The following is a 23023-nucleotide window of genomic DNA, read 5'->3' on the forward strand; positions in this document are numbered from 1 at the left end:
TTACCGGAGGACTTAGTTTAGAGCGTACCCGCATTACTTCCAGTTTCCAGCACTTGGGACAAGCATCATACAGCAGACCCCATACGAGGAGAGACCGTGGAGTCCACGCAGCCGAGATGGGGACTGAGTATTGCACTCATAATGCGATTTAAATCTTTGTTTGTGCGTTTAACCATTGTTGTTTTTAGCTTTTTATTAGAGAGTGCGCCTCCCTTTCTTTGTATGCACACATGTACACAGGTGATAAATAGATTACATATTTTACCAGGCATATGGTTTATAAAACTCTAAATTTGTAAGAGATATAGAAGTATATTTAAAAGTAATGACATGTTATACATATGATACAACCACTGGCTACCTAGAGGTTTCCAAGCTTCGACCAATAGGGAGCAGATAATGGAACTCTAAAATGCAAGTGTTCCTGCGCCTTCTGAGTCCAGCTTGAGAACCATCTCAAATAAAGCAGCAGAGGGACTGATGACACTTACTAGAAGTATAAATATTGATGACGTACTGCGTGTAAATAAAAATAATATATACAGTAATATATAGTAGTTGTATAGTTTAATCAGAATCAATGTATCCACACACATGTTTCTATATACCACACACACTTCATGCTCAGCATGTGAGGGGAGCATCTCTTTCAGTCAAGGCTTAAGACTAAATGTTAAGCAATTAGACCAGCTTTATTTCAGCTCCTACTGTGAGAACCAAAGAAGGAACACGCAGACAAAGACTCAGTGTTTTTGTGCTAACACCACCAATTACTGAAATGTAGTCAAAACGCGGAAGTTGTCAAGTCTAGCAGCCCTGTGAGCATATCGTGTTAGCCGTGTCTGCAGCACTGCCACATACATACTGTACCACTGTAAGAGTGCCCAAAGCAGGCCCAACGGCAACCTTCCATGAAATTCCGGCAAAGCTCCATTGAACGTTCCCTGCTTATAGTATAATTATCGCAACCCGCTATTCTACAGTATATAGACTCTGAAAAAGGTTTTCGGAACACTTTCCCCCCCTTTCTTCAGGCTATTCCTCGGTGCTGAACCGGCCAACTTTGGGATTCCATATTGCCTTTGCAGTATAGAAAACCCAAGTACACGACCTGAAGCAGCTCAAAAAAAATAAACCAATATTTTGTTTATTTATCCCTTGGAAGCTATCGAGGCAATCACGGCATGTTTCATGCCCGCTAAGGTAACCAAGGAGTTAAAACACCAAACTACCGCTATGGTATACAAGGGGTTAACACCTCCTCATAACTTTTGAGTCAGCCTAACCCCAAAACTCACACCTAAGTCCCCCCATCTATGTCATGGATAATAGGCATTTGGTCACTAAAAATACAATATATGAAACAACAACTTTCAAAACATACAGTAATATTAACAATATATGCTATATACACACACACTATATATTACCCTTGCATACCATAGCAGTTATAGCGATAAGATATACGATACGCAAGTAGTTACTGTAGGTGTTTTAACACCTTGGCAATCTTAGCAACCACATAGGCCACTATAGCTACCAACGGGTTCAATATTGTTTTAGAATATGCCAGGTATATATTTAACAGAGAAAACAAAAGCGCAATATCCTATGCATTATTTAATATGCAAAAAGTTAAAACCACAAAGCTAGTCAGATAACCCACAAACATCCTTGTAAAACGCGTGTTGCCGAGTATAAACGCAAATGGCTAAATCCTCCAAAAGATGCACTTCCCCATCAATGTTTGAAGCTTCCTCACACTCGCTTCTGGTGTCTGATGTATACAGCAATCCTAGGCTCCAGGCGAGTGCTAGACGCGCCTCTCTGCTGGTGCGTCTCCATGCTCTGCTCACGCTCTGACCGGAGCACCGCGGGGGAAGGTATCCGTTGCCGATTATGCAGTCAGGGTGAAGGAGTCCTTTTTTGTGAACGCAACACATACATACATACATACATACATACATACATCCCGAAGTGCAGCAAAATATAGAATACTAGCTGAGAGACCCGGCGTTGCCCGGGATGTAAATGCGTAATAGGTAGTATTATTTATAAATTGTGGAACAATAGGTGACTGTTTGTTGTAAAGGTTGGATAATAATATTGAAAAGAAAGATGGAAGAAAATGTAATACGATGTTGTATAAAAATGGTTTATTGTAACCACACCACCGTACAATGTATATTTTGGTGCTATAAGGGGGAGAAGGGGGGAGGTGGTGGGAAGGGGGAGAAGGGGGGAGGTGGTGGGAAGGGGGGAGGTGGTGGGAAGGGGGAGAAGGGGGGATGTGGTGGGAAGGGGGAGGAGGGGGTAGGTGGTGGGAAGGGGGAGGAGGGGGGAGGTGGTGGGAAGGGGGAGGAGGTGGTGGGAAGGGGGGGGAGTTGGTGGGAAGGGGGAGGAGGGGTGAGGTGGTGGGAAGGGGGAGGAGGGGTGAGGTGGTGGGAAGGGGGAGGAGGGGGGAGGTGGTGTGAAGGGGGGAGGTGGTGGGAAGGGGGAGGTGGTGGGAAGGGGGAGGAGGTGGTGGGAAGAGGGGGGAGGTGGTGGGAAGGGGGGGAGGGGGGAGGTGGTGGGAAGTTGGGAGGTGGTGGGAAGGGGGGGAGGGGGGAGGTGGTGGGAAGGGGGGTGAGGTGGTGGGAAGGGGGAGGAGGGGTGAGGTGGTGGGAGGAGGGGGGAGGAGCGGTGAGGTGGTGGGAAGGGGGAGGAGGGGGGAGGTGGGGGGAGGCGGTGGGAGGGGGGGGAGGCGGTGGGAAGGGGGGGGAAGGCGGTGGGAAGGGGGGGGAAGGCGGTGGGAAGGGGGGGAGGCGGTGGGAAGGGGGGGGAGGCGGTGGGAAGGAGGGGGGGAGTCGGTGGGAAGGAGGGGGGAGGCGGTGGGAAGGAGGGGGGAGGCGGTGGGAAGGAGGGGGGGAGGCGGTGGGAAGGAGGGGGGAGGCGGTGGGAAGGAGGGGGGAGGCGGTGGGAAGGAGGGGGGAGGCGGTGGGAAGGAGGGGGGAGGCGGTGGGAAGGAGGGGGGAGGCGGTGGGAAGGAGGGGGGAGGCGGTGGGAAGGAGGGGGGAGGAGGTGGGAAGGAGGGGGGGAGGCGGTGGGAAGGAGGGGGGGAGGCGGTGGGAAGGAGGGGGGGAGGCGGTGGGAAGGAGGGGGGGAGGCGGTGGGAAGGAGGGGGGGAGGCGGTGGGAAGGGGTGGGGGAGGCGGTGGGAAGGGGTGGGGGAGGCGGTGGGAAGGGGTGGGGGAGGCGGTGGGAAGGGGTGGGGGAGGCGGTGGGAAGGGGTGGCGGAGGGGAGGCAAAGGTGGGGTGGAGGGGAGGCGAAGGGGGGTGGAGGGGAGGCGAAGGGGGGGGTGGAGGGGAGGCGAGGGGGGGTGGTGGAGGGGAGGCGAAGGGGGGGGGGTGGAGGGGAGGCGAAGGGGGGGGGGGTGGAGGGGAGGCGAAGGGGGGGGGGTGGAGGGGAGGCGAAGGGGGGGGGGGGTGGAAGGGAGGCGAAGGGGGGGGGGAGGGGAGGTGAAGGGGGGGGTGGAGGGGAGGTAAAGGGGAGGTGAAGGGGGGGGGGTGGAGGGGAGGTGAAGGGGGGGGGTGGAGGGGAGGTGAAGGGGGGGGGTGGAAGGGAGGTGAAGGGTGGGGTGGAGGTGAAGGGGAGGTGAAGGGGGGGGTGGAGGGGAGGTGAAGGGGGGGTGGAGGGGAGGTGAAGGGGGGTGGAAGGGAGGAGAAGTGGAGTGAGGGGAGGTGAAAGGGGGTGAGGGGAGGTGAAAGGGGGTGAGGGGAGGTGAAAGGGGTGAGGGGAGGTGAAGGCCGCTCACTCACCCGTCCGGCAGGTCCCACGTGGATCTGAGGCGGGAGGCAGCGTGTTGTGGCCGCTCCCCCGCTGTGTCCCGGGCGCTCACTCGCTCCCCCGCTGACTGTAGCGGCACCGGGGGGGGGGGGGGGGTATCGGGGAGACACTGACACTGGAGGGGAGGGGGGGTGGAGGGGAGGTGAAGGGGGGGTGGAGAGGAGGTGAAGGGGGGGTGGAGGGGAGGTGAAGGGGGGTGGAAGGGAGGTGAAGGCCGCTCACTCACCCATCCGGCAGGTCCCACGTGGATCTGAGGCGGGAGGCAGCGTGTTGTGGCCGCTCCCCCGCTGTGTCCCGGGCGCCGCCATCTTGGGTACTCGGCGCCGCGAGGCAGGCTGCCTGGCCACTGGCTGTTCCCCCGCCGGGGAAGGGGTGAATTGTAGCGCCGGGGAGGGGGGGGCATGTATATGTGTGGGGGGGGGAGAGGTGGGATATAGAAGGGGGGTCTCGCACGGCTGCTGACACTGGGTGGGGGGGGGCGCTGAAGGGGTAATAATAGTGTGTGTGTCCCGCTGACTGTAGCGGCGCCGGGGGAGGGGGGGGGGTCGGGGTGAAAGCGCGGGAGACTCTGGGAGAGGAGGTGCGCACGGGTGCTGCTAACACTGTGAGTCCCGCTAATGTAGGTAACACCCCCCCTACGTGTGTGTGTGTGTGTGTGTGTGTGTCCTTTGGCCCGTCACTCCGCCTCAGGCCAATGAGAGGTGTGCGGGGGCGGGCCAAGGGACCAATGAGATTGCCGCTAGGGACGCAGACATACAGTGCTTTCAGAAATATATAGTAGATGGCCCTTAGTGTATAACCTATGTGGGATAGTTTCACTGTGCTTGCAGTCCTACAGATAAAGCCAGCGGTAGCACCGGCCCATTTTCCCGCTGGTGCATTGTGCATGTCCCGCTGCAGTGCGCGGCACCAGCAGTTGCAATAATGTTGGATACTCTGTAAAGTGCTGCAAAGAACTGCTTCAAGGATCAAACTAGGATGGGGACAAACTCTCCTGTAGATCCAGCATTCATAACGCCGAGTGTTTCATTCTAGGGGAATCGAAGTAAACACACCTCACAAGAAAACTTAGGGCAATCAAAAAGGATTCTGCACCAGTCCAGATATTTATTGGTAATATATGGTAGTCCCTCTGCTCCATTCCAAACACTTTTTTGCGATCACACCACTAATGCCATATTGTCTTTCCATTGCAAATTACTACCATTTTATACTTCAGATGTCTAATCCTACCACTCAGCAACCGGAGAGAAAGCAGCATTGATAGAAATACATCAAGGAGACAAATGGAGTAATAAAGTAATCATACAAGTGTAAGGGGGCCAGAGACTGGACTTAAACCCAAACATGTGTCCATTGAACACCAATACCTCAAGTTGCCAAATGTCTGGAAGGCTCAATTGGAACAGATTTGGGGAACAGTTCTAAAAATAATGTAATGTTTGATTCTTTACATAATAGAAAACATAGTTTGGGTGAATTTAACAAACCATTTATGCAGTCTATAATTATTCTTGACATCATTTGTTTGTTCTTCACATCTATGCAAAGCAGGACTCTCCCAAGTAAACTCACAGATACCCAGTAAACTCATATAACCCTCAAATATTACTACATGTGTGTGTGTGTGTGTGTGTGTGTGTGTGTGTGTGTGTGTGTGTGTGTGTCAAAAGGAGTGCTACTGGGCATGACACTATACTACAAAAAACAAACACTCGTAAAACCAAGACATTTGGTAACTTCACCAATACTTCAGTCTTAATAATATTACTTAATATTCAGTAATTACATCCATCACATTTGGGTGTGTGTAAAGGTCTGCTACACATACCGTACAGTATATCTGTACACCTGCTTCTGCCTTCTCTCTACCCTAGGTCTATATCACAATGATATGGAATAAGTCCCTGAAGATGGTGAGTAGGTGTCTCCCCGTTTTGGGGCTTCTGGAGAAAGAGAAGGATTAGTCAGTGTAAATTAATTTCTGTAATGCGAGACTTTTTATTACTGGTTTCCGGGAATCGGAGCCCGATTGCAACAGCCAAAAGTGTTTCTTAGGCAATGTAAACAACGGAAACCCGGAGACCTAGAAAACAAAAATCTACCTGCAGGCAAACTGGTTCATTTCCAACAGAAACTATGCACGCAGTGACCTCGAGGGGAGAGCAGCCGTGTGGAGAGCTGGGGTTTCAATAATCCTGCCGGGTCTATAAATAACCAGGCAACAGGAAAAAAAGGATTACAAAATCCCCAGACAAGTCAGGCTGGACTTGTAACGAGTTACACCTAAGGGTGACACCCTCCACCCGGCTGCAAACGATGGGAACGCTTACTTGATTAATACTAGTGTAACAAGACTTTCCTTCTGCTATGGGAGAACCCCAAAATGTCAGCATGTACCCCTTAGTTGCCAAAGGATTAAGAAAATTGATTTAGAGTTTGCGAATGCAGTTAGATTTCTGTGGCTAAACATATTTGCAGTGCTATACAGAGCTAGCATGGTAGCGGAGTTAAAGTCAATGTTAAAGGGATAAGAGAACGTCGTACAACATGTAAATATTGAGAGAAGGAATACTTCCCTCCAAAAAGCTTACAATGTAAGGCACCGATTCACTAAAGGGTGCTAAGCTGTTGTAAACCTCAACTCACATTGGCTCCCTTTAATGAATCTGGGCTTATGTTGGTAGACTTATCCCCTACCAATATAGATTATTATTCAGTACGCTGTGACATCGCTTCCCCCTGCAGTAGGAGTTCAGCCTATTGCTTTATTGCTTAATGGAGCGCTTCCCTTCACCGGCACTGGGAAGCCGCTTCACAGCACACTGAATAAGTGAGAGTACAGCATTCAGTGTCAGTCTGCTGAATGGAAGCCACTTTGTAGTTAACCGCGCATTACCTCACTTCTCACTATAATTAAAGGGGTCTTACACAGACCGTAGGAGCACATGTTAAAACATTAGGGTTGAAGAGCATGGCAAGTGTGTTTGGTGCATTCATTAGTTTGCTGACAAAAGTATGCAATGAACAGGGCGCCCCTCAGCAATGACAGGGTAAAGTCCTCCAAGAATAAGGTAATTACCACAATAGAATAACCAACAGCTGTGTGAGAGACAGGGAAACGGGTGCACAAAACACCCGATCATCTCACTCAGGAACAATTGCCAACTAAACAGGCGGAAACATTAGACATGCTCAGATCAAGATCTATTAATGGATTTAACATTCAAGTCACATGTAAAATGTGAGACTTTTGGTGGTGTGTTTGGAATTTTGCCCAGTCAGCTAAGGCCGAATCCCCAGTGGCCATGGCGTGCGCGCCACACACCACAGCACAGCCCTATATGGGGCAGCCCCAGTGGCTGTGTGTGGGAGCGCAAAGCGCTGTGACGTGTACTCTGGCAGGAAAGACAAGAATTTTGTCACGTGGCCACATGCAGCCAATGGCATGGCGGATATGCCCCATCATGGGCACACCCCCGTCATGACCCTGCCCCCTCTACCTACATCTCCTCTACAGACCGCCAATCGCGGCTGTAGTCTCTGCACGTGCTGCCGCCATGCCGCAGGCGCGCATGCAGCCGGGAGGACTGGGGTCGTAGCCTAAACCCTCCATCCCAGAAGCAATTCTTCCCAGATCCATCACTACACGAGAAGTCCTTTACATTTATTGGCAGTCCACCATCACGAGAATTTTAAGGAATGCTAGGGAGCCGGTTTACAGAAGTTATTTAAACTGGGGGTAAGGAAGCAGTGGTGTTTACATCACACAACACAATGACAATTAGCTCTTTTGGTGTTGAGCAATTTATTTGGTGGCTCATGCCAGCACGTCTAGTTATAAGCTGCACAAATCACAATAGCCTTAATAAGTTAAAATAAGTTGGAAATTAATGATTAAACGCGTGTAAAAGTCTGGAGATTCTTCCATTGTTCTCACAGAGACTCAAAAGGGGCCACGGTCAATCTATTTTTTTCTGTTTCAGTGATAAGGCAAAAAAATTATTCACAGCCCCTGGATGTACAACCAACCAACCAGAAAGATATAGGACACCGCAGAAAGAGACACAAGGTAAAGGTATGGGCAGCAAAAAACACCCTAAAATTCAGATTGCAGTGTTCAAACATAATTTAGAAATGCCTATATTGATTTAAAAATGTATCACTCCCCTAGTTTTCACCTATTAACCACATCACTGCTGTTTGTTCAATTTGGTGCTATGTAGGACTGCTCCTTTGAGAGTTTAACAGGTACATGGGTGATAATCACCACAGATCCAATTGCCCATGTCTTCTAGTTACTAAAACAATCCTAGATGATGGGTCACCTTACTCACTTCTAGTAACGGACTGGCCTGATCTTAACCCCTTGCTCCGCAATGCGTTAAACTTAAAGGCTCCTCTGGCAGCCAACGGGTTAAGGTGGGACTCTAGTGACAAATATCAATTTACAATAATCCTTCTGTCACGTTGCCTAGGTGTGCCTCCTCTAACTTCCAGCTCATCCCTGCTTAGCTCACTATAATCACTTTTTGTAACACACACATTCGTAGTTACTGCTCTGTACAAACAGAATACAAAGCTCTCAGAATGTTCTCTGTTCTTTTTCATCAGTAATCATGGACCAGGCAGTTTATTGATATATATATATATATATATATATATATATATATATATATATATATATATATATATAACTGCCTTGTCCATGTTTACTGATGAAAAAGAACAGAGAACATTCTGAGAGCTTTGTATTCTGTTTGTACAGAGCAGTATAGATACATATATACATATATATAATAGTTGAGGAAACAAAAAAACACTTTAGGTTCAGATGCTGTAGCCATCATATGCATTTCAGTGAAGTAATAGTGAGTGAATTATGTTCAAGTTTAGGATTTTTGTTAAGACCCATTACCTCTCATCAATTACACTGCCCACCCAAATGTCTTAAATCACTAGACCGCAACACAAAATCTGCAGCCGAGGAGGAATGGTTAGGACAGTGGGTTACAGCGGGGATCCTCAAACATGGTCATCACAAAAAAGAAGGGATAGACAGCACTCAAATAAATGCTAGAGACTAAATGCAGCGTGCCAAAGGAACAAGGAGGACCCTAATTCCTCCTAATAAGAAACACAATAGGATGTTCCAACACTCACTGACTATATAAAAAATTCCAAAATGTAGGGATATGTCAAATAGAAAATTAGAAATAGAAGCACAAGCTATAACAAATGGGACAATGTCCTACATGTGAGCAGCAAAAAAGCACAAAAATGACCCTAAAAGTAGAAGTGCAGGGGAACAGGGGAAGAACACAGGGAACAAGAGAAAGACAAAGAAAACCACAAGGGGAACGGAGTGAAGGGGAACGAAGGGAGGGGAGGGGGGAGAGAAGGATATCATTATAACCAGTTACTCTAATTGGGGTTTGTTGGGGATGCAGGGTTTACGGAAGTACCTTTGGTCCTATTGGACCTCAGGGTACAGGCCAGAGGAAAGGTTTTTTTACCCCGAAACGGTGCCCCCCTATTGTCGTCGTCCCCACGTTACCCTGTGTTGTTCCCCATCACTTCTACTTTTAGGGTCATTTTGGTGTTTGTTTGCTGCTCATATGTAGGACAATGTCCCATTTGTTATATCTTGTGCTTCTATAATTACATTTTCTATTTGGAATATCCCCACGTTTGGTATTTTTTATAGTCAGTGAGTGCTGGAACATCCTATTGTGTTTCATGGTCACTACATAATGCTATTGAAAACCACTATATACGTATTACATATACATGTTACATATTTTAATGGTGTTAGACTTGGCACTAAAGAGAGTCATCCTTCAGTGCGGATCTGCTGGCAGTGATCGTAAACATACAGACTGCAGAAGGGAATTTTCATGGTATGCGGATTAGCTTGGGAACTTCTAGGACTGGTTATAATACAAGTGTCAGGAACCTCACAAAACCTTAATTTTCTGCACCGTAGTGTGGATAAAATATTGTCGCCGTGTGGTGCTACAAATTATTTTTCCTTAAATTGGAAAAGCCCTTTATTTAATGCTGCAAGTTAATTTTCATGGGGGTCATAGAACGTGCCCCACAAACCCACTGCTCCTTTAATAAGTAAATTAAGATATAAAAACAAAAAAATACAAAAACCAAGAGATTTTTAGAACCAAAACACCAGGCCAAGTACCCATCTCCACAGTAGTTAAAAACAGGTGTTTCTCAACATATATTTTCAAAAAATATTGTTTTTCAGAGATATATATAAAAAAAATATTATTTTTTTCCCCCTTGAAATTTGTATTGAATGTTGAGGAAGAGGGTACAAAAAAAAAAAAAAAAAAAAAAAAAAAAAAAAAAAAGGGTGGGATAAAACATAACATGGGAAGATAAATGGGTTAAAATTTAGATAGTATATGGTAAAATACAATTTGTACAGGACATGTATACATTTAATAATAGAGGTCCTATTTGATACATAAATATAACAGGTTTTGGTCCATAGGCTTGATCCCATACTTAGTTATATTGTTTTAATGTCCTAATCGTTTTTATGATGTTATAGGTATGTGGGCATTTTTTCGTGCTTTAATTTTGATATTTACACATTTTTCAGCTTCATTTCGAGTTTCCATAGTTAGGTAAAAATCCAACCTAAATCAAAATGTTTCCCCCCCATTCAACCAAAGAGTGAAAGTTCCCACTCTTATTAGAAAGTCCAACAGACAACTTTTAAAGTAACTCCAACCTATTACTGCTGTAAATATGAAACCCTCATGGCCCCTCTTCAAAAAATGACTCCAACCCATATCCCAGTCCCTGCATGGCTGCAGCTCTCACATGGAGAACCAAGTAACACCCCCCACTCTCCGGGGAAATGGGCTATTGTCATTGAGAAAGAAAGGCAGAGGGTCAAAGTGAAATAAAACAATTAACCCCTTTGCTGCCTGGGGGCCCAGTAACACAGTGCTCATAGATGGCTAAACAAGGCTGATACTTGCACAACAGGCAGGGACCCTCCATATACCGAGCACACTGTGCAGTGCTCAGTATGCAGTAAACCAAAGGGGGGTCAACACTTACTGTGACCTTTTGTTGTCCAGATCTAAAAATGAATATGTGAATCCAACAACAAAACAAGCATTGCCTCCAAACTCATCACGGATGTTTCCTCTCACTGCACACAGCCAAACTACCCAAGAGGTGAGAGCTGAGATCAGGCAAGAATGGGAGAGATCTCAGCTCCCAGGGGCTGCAGTGAAGAAACACACCCGAATACCCCGCGTTCAGATGAGCATCAGTGTCTGTGGGATAATAATAATAATACTTCCATGTGTCCGCAATGGATCACGTCGCCACAGATCCGCCACTGCTACAAAACACCTGGAGCAGGTGACTGTAACTCACCATATTTGAACTCTCGTTGTCTGCCTTGTGCTCTGATGGTGTGTGTGGATCCCGTGGCTGTACAAAGCGGAGGATCTGCACCCTTCCCTCGCTGAGATTTGAACACACTTGTCTCCTCTTGCAGCCCAGTTGAGGAATGCCAGTGAAACCTGGGACTCCAATCCCCGCAGCACAGAGGCAGGCAAACTGTGGCATGGACTCACATTACTCACTAAGGGATCTGCCCTACATTACACACACACTCAAATCCTGACTGCAGTCTCATTCAATATCTGGGCTGGATCACACAGGCAGGAATTCTGCACGGAATCTGCTGCACAATTATGCTGTATGGGGTAGAGATCGCGTCCAGGGTATGGTAGAGGAGTCTAGTTTAGTGTTTTAAGGTGAAATCAGTGATTACAAAAAACTTATTTTTAAACTGTACCAGTATTTATGTTTTTGGGAATGGGGGGGGGGGGGGGGGGGAGGGGGAGGTGGAGGGATATATCCCCTATATATTGTATGAATATATGGATAATTGTATTTAAATAACGCCAACCATGTATGGAGCACTTTACAGAATTACAATACAAACAGTGGGGCTAGTAAATGAGGCAAAGGGAGATCCTGTGCAAAAGAGCTTACAATCTAAGTGGTATATTAAGAGATTGAAGGGCTTATTCTGTAAAGTGTGATAGCGCAGATACAGCATAAAAAAAGTCCTATTAACTTTAATGGAGCATTTCATGCGATAGCACATCGTCTGCACTATCACACTTTACAGAATAAGGGCTTAATAGAGACAAGAGGGGTAAAAGTGCATTTATTAAAATGGCAGTTCGTGAGGTCACGGCAGCTGGGGTAAGTAGAGAGTTCTGTTAAGAGGTAAATTTTCAGCTGTGCTCCAAAACTAAAAAAGAAGGTGCCAGCCAAATATGGAGTACAAACGGGTATAAGAACGGCATGTAAATGACAACGTAAGGCAAAGAGAGACCCTGCTCCAAACAGCTTACAATCTTCAGTCAAATGGTCTGTGTATGTTTGCTTTATGAAACCTGTAACAACTCGATAAAAAGATATTAAATACATGGTAACAAATTTTTGTCAGTCAGTGTAACTCAGCAGCTACAATGTATTCTTACATTACTAATTTATTTATTTATAAAATATTTTACCAGGAAGTAATACATTGAGAGTTACCTCTCGTTTTCAAGTATGTCCTTGGCACAGAGTTAAGACAAATAATACATGTTTACAAATACAGTTACATAATGAGCAGGGTATACATTATATACAAGACATTGCATGCACAGTTAAAGATCATTTATATTATGGGCGTATGAAACAGTTACAGACCAGATTAAAATGTGTGACAGCCTTAGATTTGAAAGAACGTAGACTGGTGGTGGATGTAAGAGTCTGGTAGGTTGTTCCAGTTTTGGGGTGCACGGTAGGAGAAGGAGGAACGTCCGGATACTTTGTTGAGCCTTGGGACCATGAACAGTCTTTTGGAGTCTGATCTCAGGTAATAAGTGCTGTGTGTGGTAGGGGCGAGGAGCTTGTTCAGGTAGCTAGGTAGCTTGCCCATAAAGAATTTGAAGGCAAGACAGGAAAGGTGAACTTTGCGCCTAGACTCGAGTGATGACCAATCTAGTTCTTTGAGCATTTCGCAGTGATGTGTGTTATAGTTGCATTGAAGAACAAAACAACAAATTGAATTGTAGAGGGTGTCAAGTTTGCTAAGGTGGGTTTGAGGTGCTGAGCCATATACTATGTCTCCATAGTCAATAATTTGCATTAGCATCTGCTGTGCGATACGCTTTCTGACCAGGAGACTTAGGGAGGATTTGTTCCTGTAAAGTACCCCTAGTTTGGCATAGGTCTTGGTTGTCAGGGTATCAATGTGCATCCCGAATGTTAAGTTGGAGTCAACCCATAAGCCCAGGTATTTAAAACTAGTGACAGGGGTTAGGGTGGTGTTAGCGTTGGTTCTAATCAGGAGCTCAGTCGCTGGAAGCTTTAAAAATGTAGTCTTGGTCCCAAACACCATTGTTACAGTCTTGTCAGTGTTTAAAAACAGTTTGTTTTGGGAAATCCAGTTTTCCAGTCTGAAAAAGTCAGACTGAAGTATATAAGGTAACATTATCTGTTGCAGGGGTGCGCAAACTGGGGGCGTGGTGTTTACAGAGGCCCTGCACTTCCCCGAAGGCATTTCAATTAAATGCTGGGGGAATACGCAAGGCCTTTGTAAATTCCCTTACCTTGGCTTGGCTTCCAGCGATGCGTCTCCATGGCAACCAGGTGCCAAATGATGCCGTGGGGGTCATTTGACGTCGAGTTGCCATGGCAACGTGATGTTACCTGACCCCGCTGCATCACTTGACGCCGGAGCCGAGCAGGGGGGGTGGGGGGGGAGATCAGGCAGGGGGGTGCAGGGAGAAGGGTTTGCGCACTCCTGATCTATTGTTACAGTTTGCAGCTCAAACTGCTGGGAATCTTGGCACCAAATGATCAGAAACAGGAAAGTATTACAATGATCTTGCACTGCTGGGGAGGTGCGCTCAACCTGCTATAGAAATCAAAGGATGCTCAGAGTATTAAAACTCATTACAAATGGCATTAAGAGTTGAATTTTAAAATAAAAAAAGGTAGTAAGTATTATCTAATACTACAGAACTGGATTATGTAAAAAAAAAAAACACACACGTAGGATATTGCTTGGATTGCTCCTCTTAACAGGATTTGGCTTGTCTTCATTTTATAATGCATAGTTGCTCCACAAAGTATCATTATTATAAATTGGTGTGTGATGCATTTGCTGTACTAAGCACTTTATAAAGTAAGAAACAACAATATTTTAGACAAAGTGAATACAATAATAACTATTATTAGTTTGCGTTATGTGATGACTAATAGAGGAGAGAGCCTGCCCTGCAGATCTTAAACCTGATTGCAGGTATGCAGGCTCATGGGCAATGAAAGGGTTACAACAATATGCTTCTGAGAATTTTTTTGTGTTTAAACAGAACATCATGGGAACTTCACACCTGCCAACAAACTGCAGGTCAAGTGTGACAATGAATGATGGATGACCCAGCCCTTGTTTTGTACTGTACTCCCATTTGCTGGTCTGTATAATGTTGTATTTATAACATGTGTTACCAGGAAGTAATACATTGAGAGTTACCTCTTGTTTTCATGGATGTCCTGGGCACAGAGTTACGATGACAGATACATGGTTACTAATAGAGAAAGATGTGCCAGAAAGACTGGCCTCGTCACATTATTAGACTAAATAGCTGTGGAACTATTTGAGTAGTTTAAATAATTATTGTTTATAAATAATTACACACGATAAGAATTCCCTGTGTCTGCTGGGAGAGGGATAGGCTACTACAATACAGTGAGAGAGGAGAAATACAACTTACAAACACTCGAGGAGCGCATGACATGCTTCCAGCGGTGCGAGTACAAGTACAATAAATCTTACACTGTCTCTTGTAATTGCAGATACTAGGTGCACTAGACATGCATGCAATTTCCCAGAATCCCTGGCTGCAGGGGAAGCACTCTATGCTAAGGCTGGGGCCATAGAGGGGTGAGGAGTTCCGAGCCGCGCTGACGCTCGCCTGCTGAAATCTGGGCAATTTCATGCCCATGCAGGCGAGCCAGCGGGCGCGATCAGAGGCGGGGGGAGACTGAGGGAGGCGGGGCAGTGACGTCGCTGGGCCAATCGCCCGCGACGCACCAACGTCGACACGTTGACGCTGCTCCGCGCTCATTGGATGTTTTCAACCGACAGCGCGCTGAAAAACAGCTTGGCTGTCGGCTGAAAAATCCAGCGCCTCCGCACGCTCGCGTGAGCCCCCTCTCAAGGCATCCTCATTGAGGATGCAGGGGCTCAGCGCAGAGCGTCCGCACGGCTCAGCGCGGCCTGTCCTTCTATGGACTCGGCCAGAGAGATAATGGAGAAAAGCAGCATTGCAGACCTGTATGCTCACAACTTGTATTTTCATTTGCTGTACACAGTATGGTGGAGGATTTTTGTCACTTTTTTACCCACCACAACTAATTTAATGTCTGGCTGAGACACTATAATGAAATATGCATTCTTATGCTATATGTTCAAGGTTTTTTGATTCTAGATTTTATGGATAGTTATTAAGCCCAGACACAAATTGTGTTTGTTTAAGACTCCCTTCTGCAGAAACAACAAGGCAATGTAATGTACTTAGCTCTTTCGCTGCAACATGTTGTAGGCTCTTGTGTCAGCAAGAGAATCTTCCACCTTGTGTCCCCTTAACCCTGACTCACCCGCTTTTTCCTTGAGTCTTGCAGCCTTTGTACTCTGTGGAGCTGATTCTACTGTATATGTGACGCAGAGGCCGATTCGCTTCGGCACATATAGTATCCACCCTTGTGTATGTAACGTTCCCAGATTCTAATCATAGGTTTTACACCTTTAATTACCAAGTGTAGTTTTTCATAAAGATGTATCATCTACTGGCCTTTCTGTCCCACACGTATACTTACAGTAGGGTTCCCAAATTCCCATGTAACGTTATACTATGTTAAAAGCTACACTTGCTGGTTAGGGCTTATGCTGTAAGCTGCGAGATTGCCGTTTTGGCGATCTCGTACAGAAAGCCCCATTGATTCGCATTTTGCAGAATAAGATAACTACATTCTTGCATTATAAAGTGAATTGGGACAGAGCTGATAATCTGGTATTAAGAACAAGCCAATCTTTGTTACATTTGTACTTACACTTAGGGTTGTAAGGTGTCCAGTATTGAACCGGACTTTCCTGTATTTGGACACTCTGTCCAGTAAAGAATGAGCGTTAATACTGGATATGTATGTGCATTACCTCTCTGGACATAGTGACCTGTCACAGTCGGGGGCCGCAGAATTTCCCTGAGCAGGGAGAAAGCAGGGCTGTTGCTGGGGGGGCTGGGCAGTTTCCTCCATCCTGATTGGCTGCTACTGGGTAATGCAGCCAATCAGGAGAGGGTGTTAGAAGCCTGGGGGTAGGGCCAAGGAAAGGAGGAAACAGCATAGAGTGGAGAGGTGTGTATGTGTGTGTGTATTTTCTGTGGCTGTCCTATGTGAATTTGTTCCGTTTTGTCCTGTTGTGTGTGTGTGTGCTTTCTGTGGCTGTCCTGTGGGGGTGAGAATTGGAGGGGGGTGAGAATAACAGGCAGGGGTGAGAGGATGAGTGCGGGGGGGGGGGGAAGAGGATGATGGGAGGGTGGGGGGATGATGCATGCACACTATATAAGAGGTAAGTAGGTGGGGTACCTTACCTTGTAAAAGGCTGTACTGCACAGCCGAAACGTTGGATCACTTGGGACAATAAAGCATTTTGCTTAAGTCCGTGTGCTGGCTTTTTCTTCCAGCGCAAATTTGTCAGAGAGGAGCATTAAGATAAGTATTGCTCGCCATGGGCCTGTATGATTGCAGGTATGTTATTTATAAATGATCTGACCGTTACGTCAGTTTTTCAAAATTTTACTCCAAGTATACACCGATGTAAACCATTTCATATTCTATTTCATGAAAAAAAAGAAATATGAAATGGTGCAAATTTAGAAAAAGCAACTTAACAGTCAGATCATTTATAAATAACATACCTCCCCACCGACTTTTCTTGCGCGCGTCGCACCTGGCATTTTTGGAGAAGTCACCTGGCAACCCTACGTACACATACTTCACTAGTCATAACCGCACAGAGAGATAACCACAGGGGATGCATGGGACCTCACGGGAATGTTTGATTGTAAACACTGCAGTGCTTTTGCTTTCTATAAGATAATATTGCAACTGTGAGCCCAATGCAAACCGTGAAAGCGTGCTGAAATGTCACACTTCTGTGACACGCTTTTGAGTGGCTGCATGGACAGACGGACTTGATATGGCAGAGGCCAAGGGACATAAGTTCAATCACCGGGTTTTCCATCAACATTACAAGATATGCTATGTATAACTTGAGAGAACTGCTACTCCCACCCATTGAACCTATGGCCAATACAGTATGCAGAAGGATTTTATTCTGTAGCAGAAAATGGAAGCTCAGGTTTCTGGAACATTAGTCTGAAATGAATGATATCTCCAAATGGTAGAACATTATCACTACCCAATTGCAAGTTTGTACACACTGAGGCATGAATTGGATGTCCAATGTGTATTTATTACACTCTGCTTCTAGGAAGTAGAGGCAAAGTGTCATGTGAGCCAGCAGAACATTATATTTGTTAAGGGAAAACTAACTGACAGTTGGACAAACACGGTGGTACTATTATTACCAAACTGATGGTTTTAGATGATGTGGTCAGGTACTGAATCCTGTTTGAGCTTCCTCCTGCAAATCATGGTTCATTGTGGTTAATGTAATATTTTTCAAATGCTTTTTAACTATTGACTCAATTTGTTGGTGTGAATACTTGCAGTATTAGTGACAGTCTAAATTTCGCTAAATGTATTTGTGTGTGTATATATGATTGACATAAATAAAAAAAATAACTGCAGTATGTTCATGGAATATTATGGATCATTGTAACATGGCAGATAAAAAGAAATTCAGAGTTATCTGCATTTCACCCATTTGTAATGAATCATTAAATCACAAATCATAAAATAACAATGTAGCCCCCCTATTAGCTATAACTATTACGGTTAAAGGGTTAATGGCCTTAGTGGGTTAACTGTGTGGGATCACTTAGGTTACTCCCCTTCCCATCATGTGCTGTAGGATGACTATTCAGAAGGGATGCCACTCCCTTGTATGACTTGTGACCTGTGATGTCACTATAAGGAGTATAGAGGGTATATATAGCTGCACCCAATGTTCTAGAAACAGGTTCTTCAGAGTTCTGACTGGGATCCTCACTGTGAGTCCTGTAAATAGGTGTGTGTATAGCTAAGTGTATTAAAATGTGTCCTGTCACTGTTTATTGTTTTTTAATCATTTACTCACCTGATACACCAGTGTGCAAATCGACAGAGACTTTTTCTTCAAGTACTTGTTTTCAGTTAGGAACATTCCCAGTAAGTAAGCACTAGTACTAAGGATGCAAGAGCCTTCTCACTATTGAAAAGGAGGAAGCATGCTCTTGATAGGAGTTCCCGGCATAGTATTGTATTGTATTGTAGGTCTTTATTTATATAGCGCCATTAATGTACATAGCGCTTCACAGTAGTAATACACGGGGTAATCAAATAAATAACAGATAATATAAATAACAGGTCATGGGACTAAGTGCTTCAGACATAAAACTAACATTAAGGAAGAGGAGTCCCTGCTCCGAGGAGCTTACAATCTAATTGGTAGGTAGAAAGAACGTACAGAGACAGTAGGAGGGCATTCTTGTAAGTGCGTCTCTAGGGGGCCAAGCTTTATGTATCACGTGTCTAGTATTATCCACAGTGCTATTCATATGCTTCTTTAAGCAAGTGTGTCTTAAGGTGGGTCTTAAAGGTGGATAGAGAGGGTGCTATTCGGGTATTGAGGGGAGGACATTCCAGAGGTACGGGGCAGTCAGCGAAAAAGGTTTAAGGCGGGAGAGGGCTTTAGATACAAAGGGGGTAGAAAGAAGACATCCTTGAGAAGAACGCAAGAGTCGGGATGGTGCATAACGAGAAATTAGGGCTGAGATGTAAGGAGGGGCAGAAGAGTGTAAAGCTTTAAAAGTGAGGAGGAGAATGGAGTGTGAGATGCAGGATTTGATCGGAAGCCAGGAGAGTGATTTCAGTAGGAGAGACGCGGAGACAGATTTAGAAAAGAGCAGAGCAGAGCAATTCTGGCAGCAGCGTTAGGATAGATTGTAAGGGAGGTTACAGTAATCAAGACGGGAGAGAATGAGGGCCTGAGTCAGAGTTTTAGCAGTCGAGCAACAGAGGAAAGGGCGTATCTTTGTGATATTGCGGAGGAAAAAGCGACAGGTTTTAGAAACGTTTTGAATGTGTGAGGAGAATGTGAGAGAGGAGTCAAGTGTGACCCCTAGGCAGCGTGCTTGGGCTACCGGGTGAATGATCGTACTTCCAACAGTGATGTGGAAGGTGGTAGTAGGGCCAGGTTTGGGAGGAAGTATAAGTAAGGAGGAAGGATAGTAACTCCGGAGTGTGTTTGGACCGACCCAACCGGAAGGTTCCTAGTGCAAACCTGATGAAATCGGTCTGGAAGAAGCATGCAGTGCATAGTAGCAGGTTACTAATCCAGGAGCCCGACATGTATTCCAGAGAGGCCCATTTGTCATGGGGCATTACTGACTTTATGCAAGAGACTTTCATTTTATCCTTTACTAAGTCTAGCTACCTCCGCAGTATAGAAGTGAGAGATACCAGGGGATGAAGTCCAGAATATTATTGTTTGCAACAAGTTTCTGTCAAGTAACCAGTATGTCAGTGTCTGTGAGCATTATTGATGGATGTCCAAAAAGAAACTTTTTGTTTATAAAAGTTCCTAGTGCCCATCCTTGTTATATTTAAGCATCGACGCCCAGCCTACACTAACCCAGCACTCTGCTAAGGCCTGAGAGACTGAGCACTGCCATGTATATAGTAGAACTGATGTGACCACCATTAGAGCCAGCTAAAGAGGGTTACAGTAACATTGCAAATAGTGAATATTCCATGATACAATATTATGTGGAATCCATAAACCTTCAATAATCTCTGAATGTAATGACAATGATTACATAGTGATATGTTATACAGTACTATATTTTCACCCCTTTCCTCGTACACATGCACTGCTGTAATTAGTGCTGTTGGGTTCAGGTCATATTGATGAGAATGCAACTGATGGCAAAAGCTGTGACTTGGTTAAATAACTGTTGCAAGCTTTGGTGAAGCTATTTTTAAACTGTACTCCTCACAGACCCATAACATTACTGGAGAATACACACACACACACACACACACACACACACACACACACACACACACACACACACACACACACACACACACACACACACACACACACACACACACACACACACACACACACACACACACACACACACACACACACTTCCTGTCTTTATCCCTTACTCTAACAGGGGTTTATGTATCGAGGCAGACAGGGTACAATTCAGTGCAAAATTAATCCTGATGTATCAAAGGAAAATTATGTTTTCAATATCAATTTTTCATTGAATACATACTGTACAGTGCAGATTTTTGTTGCCAATGAATTGCACCACATGTGCTTGATACATGGACCTCATAGTATGTGTCTAATGGGACACTGTTCACCAGCTTCCAGCTTCCACCTGAACTGCAGAGGATGCAGAGAGAATAGGAGGCTCTGGAGAATGACCTATATTTCCTGCCTCTCAGACCCCTGTGCTCACCCTTTGTTATATAGCAGATTATGGCTATTGTTTAATAGCCTATACTTGCTCCTGTGTTCTAACCCTCCCAGCCCCCCATGGCTCCATTTACTGGGTACTTTAAATAACAAGTGAGTCAGTTACTTTGGTTTCCACTGCCAGTTCCCCAAAATAACTACTCTGGCATCTGGAAGTAGGAAATGTTAAATAGGTGTCAAGAGAGATCTCCTCTACAACTGCTCAAGTCCTGACTATTGATTCCACATTGAAGACTGTCTCCCCCCCCCCCCCCACCCAGATGCAGACACACTTACCATTGGGATTGGCTAAAGGGGAACGTAACAGGGACCTATCATAGGCAAACAAATAGAAATAACCCTCTAAAAAGCGCTGACCTACAGTGCTAGTGAAATTCAATTAAGTGCAAATTCAATTAATTAAGTGCAAATAAATAGTGATATCAATGTGATGATAAGTGAATGAGCGACTACAGGTACAATATACTACAGACTATTCCAAATCTGGTAACAAACATATATACATACAAAATAAAGTTCCTAGCGCTAATAAGTCCAAGATACCATGATCTTAAAGGCAGTCTCTGATCTTTTAGATGGAAGATGGGCTTGGTGAAGATGTTTTAGATGGGAAGATGTCTTTTTGGTGTGAATTTTCACAGCATCTGGAATAACAGATAATGGACACACTTGATTGCGTAGCGTGTTTTCACATTCAGTCCCTATCTCTAGCTATGAAGAATCTTACTCACATAATGGACGCCTGCATATTCAGTGGAGAGAATCTGTGCTTGATCCACTTCACATCAGCTCTTCTCACGGACCCCACGTGGGATGATTGGCTGGAGTACACCTCGTTCAGTGGCGGCGTCGGTGGTGGTGACAATGCACCCCCACGAATATGGAATAAGGGATAGATACAATATAGTGTAATACGAATACACGCTTTAATATAGGCTCTGGAAGAGATATATCGATGATGTGCTGTGTGTCTGGAGGGGGTCATTAGATGAACTTGAGAAATTCAAGGTGCACCTTAACACCAACATGCGAAATCTGAGATTCACGTTCTGTCAAAATAAGACTTCCATCAACTTCCTTGACCTTTCCCTATATGTTGCGAATGGCACTATCCACACTAAAACTTTCCACAAGGAAGTAGATGCTAATACGTATCTATTAGCATCAAGTCACCATCACCCCAATTGGTTGCGTAACATTCCTAAAGGTCAGGCACTTAGAATAAAGAGGAATTGCTCAGAAAATTCTGTATATCAACATCAAGTCAAAGAATTGAAAACTAGGTTTTTAGAGCGAGAATATAAAAAAAAGGAAGTAGATCTGGCTATTTCAGAGGTCAATAAGATTGAAAGAGCATCCTTGCTTTGTGGTAAAAAACAGGCAGCCGAAACGAAACAGACCAAGTTTCCATTTTTTATCACTCAGTATAGTGGTATAGCTCCAATCATATCTAAGACACTGAACAAACACTGGAGTATTCTCCAAAGAGATCCGATATTAAAGAGCATTCTTCCCAAAAAACCCACAATTGTTTACAGAAGGGCAAGAAATTTAAAAACCTCCCTATCCCCTAGCTGTCCGATAGATGGTCTGAGAGATCGCCATGTCGCGTGGCTGAATGATCTCAAAGGCTACTACACATGCATGAACTGTATTGGGTGCAAACACAGCAGAAAAACAAAAAAGTTCAAATCAAATGTGACAGGGAAAAGTTTTGATATAAAAACCTTTATCAACTGCAAGACAGATTTCTGCGTCTATTTACTGGAATGCCCGTGCGGCCTGCAATATGTGGGCCGCACAGGGAGACCCCTCAAAAGACGGTTCGCAGAACATGTTTACAATATAAGGAGGGGCCTCGAGACGCACAGCGTCTCAAATCATTTCAGACTGCACCATGGCCAAAACCCTGAAGGCCTAGTTTGTGTAGGGATTGACAATCCAAAAAAGAGCTGGCGGGGGGGGGGGACAGGCTCAATATGGTTTCCAAACGGGAAAGCTATTGGATATATACACTCAAAACCCTGTCCCCCCTGGGACTTAATATTGAGTTTGACCTTGCAGCTTTTTTAAAGGACAACTAGCATTCCCTACCAGTTTATAATTCCAAGTCATTTGTATTTTATTGTAATGCTCTCCATTGTATGGATCCTTCCAAGTTTGTTACTATATATTTTTCCACAGTTATTCATTCCACTGTCAGTTTTATATTCATGTCATATGTATCAGGTGTATTTCACCATCTATATGAATCACATTGTAATTATCATGTATTTTTATTGTTTTAATAATACTCCTCTTTTTACATTATCCTATATGCAGCAGTATGGGTGATCATGTCATGGGGTTAACCCCGTTCACGTTTGCAATATAAATGCTGATCCTCCATGCCATATCCAATTACATGTCCCGCCCCCAGTAGGAGGTTCA

At 45.0% G+C, this 23023-nt stretch overlaps 1 protein-coding gene across 2 annotated transcripts in view; it reads right to left on the reverse strand.

Annotated features, from left to right (window-relative positions):
- N4BP3 (NEDD4 binding protein 3) overlaps positions 1-11448 on the reverse strand; it is a 29834-nt gene extending 18386 nt beyond the window's left edge. Inside the window, exon 1 of one of the 2 annotated variants that reach the window (XM_075600760.1) lies at positions 11239-11448. The gene's annotated coding sequence lies outside the window, so the exon portion shown is untranslated. The remainder of the gene's footprint in view (positions 1-11238) is intronic. The other variant, XM_075600759.1, reaches the window with a different exon arrangement.
- Positions 11449-23023: the final 11575 nt, after the last annotated feature.

The sequence above is a fragment of the Ascaphus truei genome, chromosome 5 (assembly GCF_040206685.1).
Source record: "Ascaphus truei isolate aAscTru1 chromosome 5, aAscTru1.hap1, whole genome shotgun sequence".
Taxonomy (NCBI): Eukaryota; Metazoa; Chordata; class Amphibia; order Anura; family Ascaphidae; genus Ascaphus; species Ascaphus truei.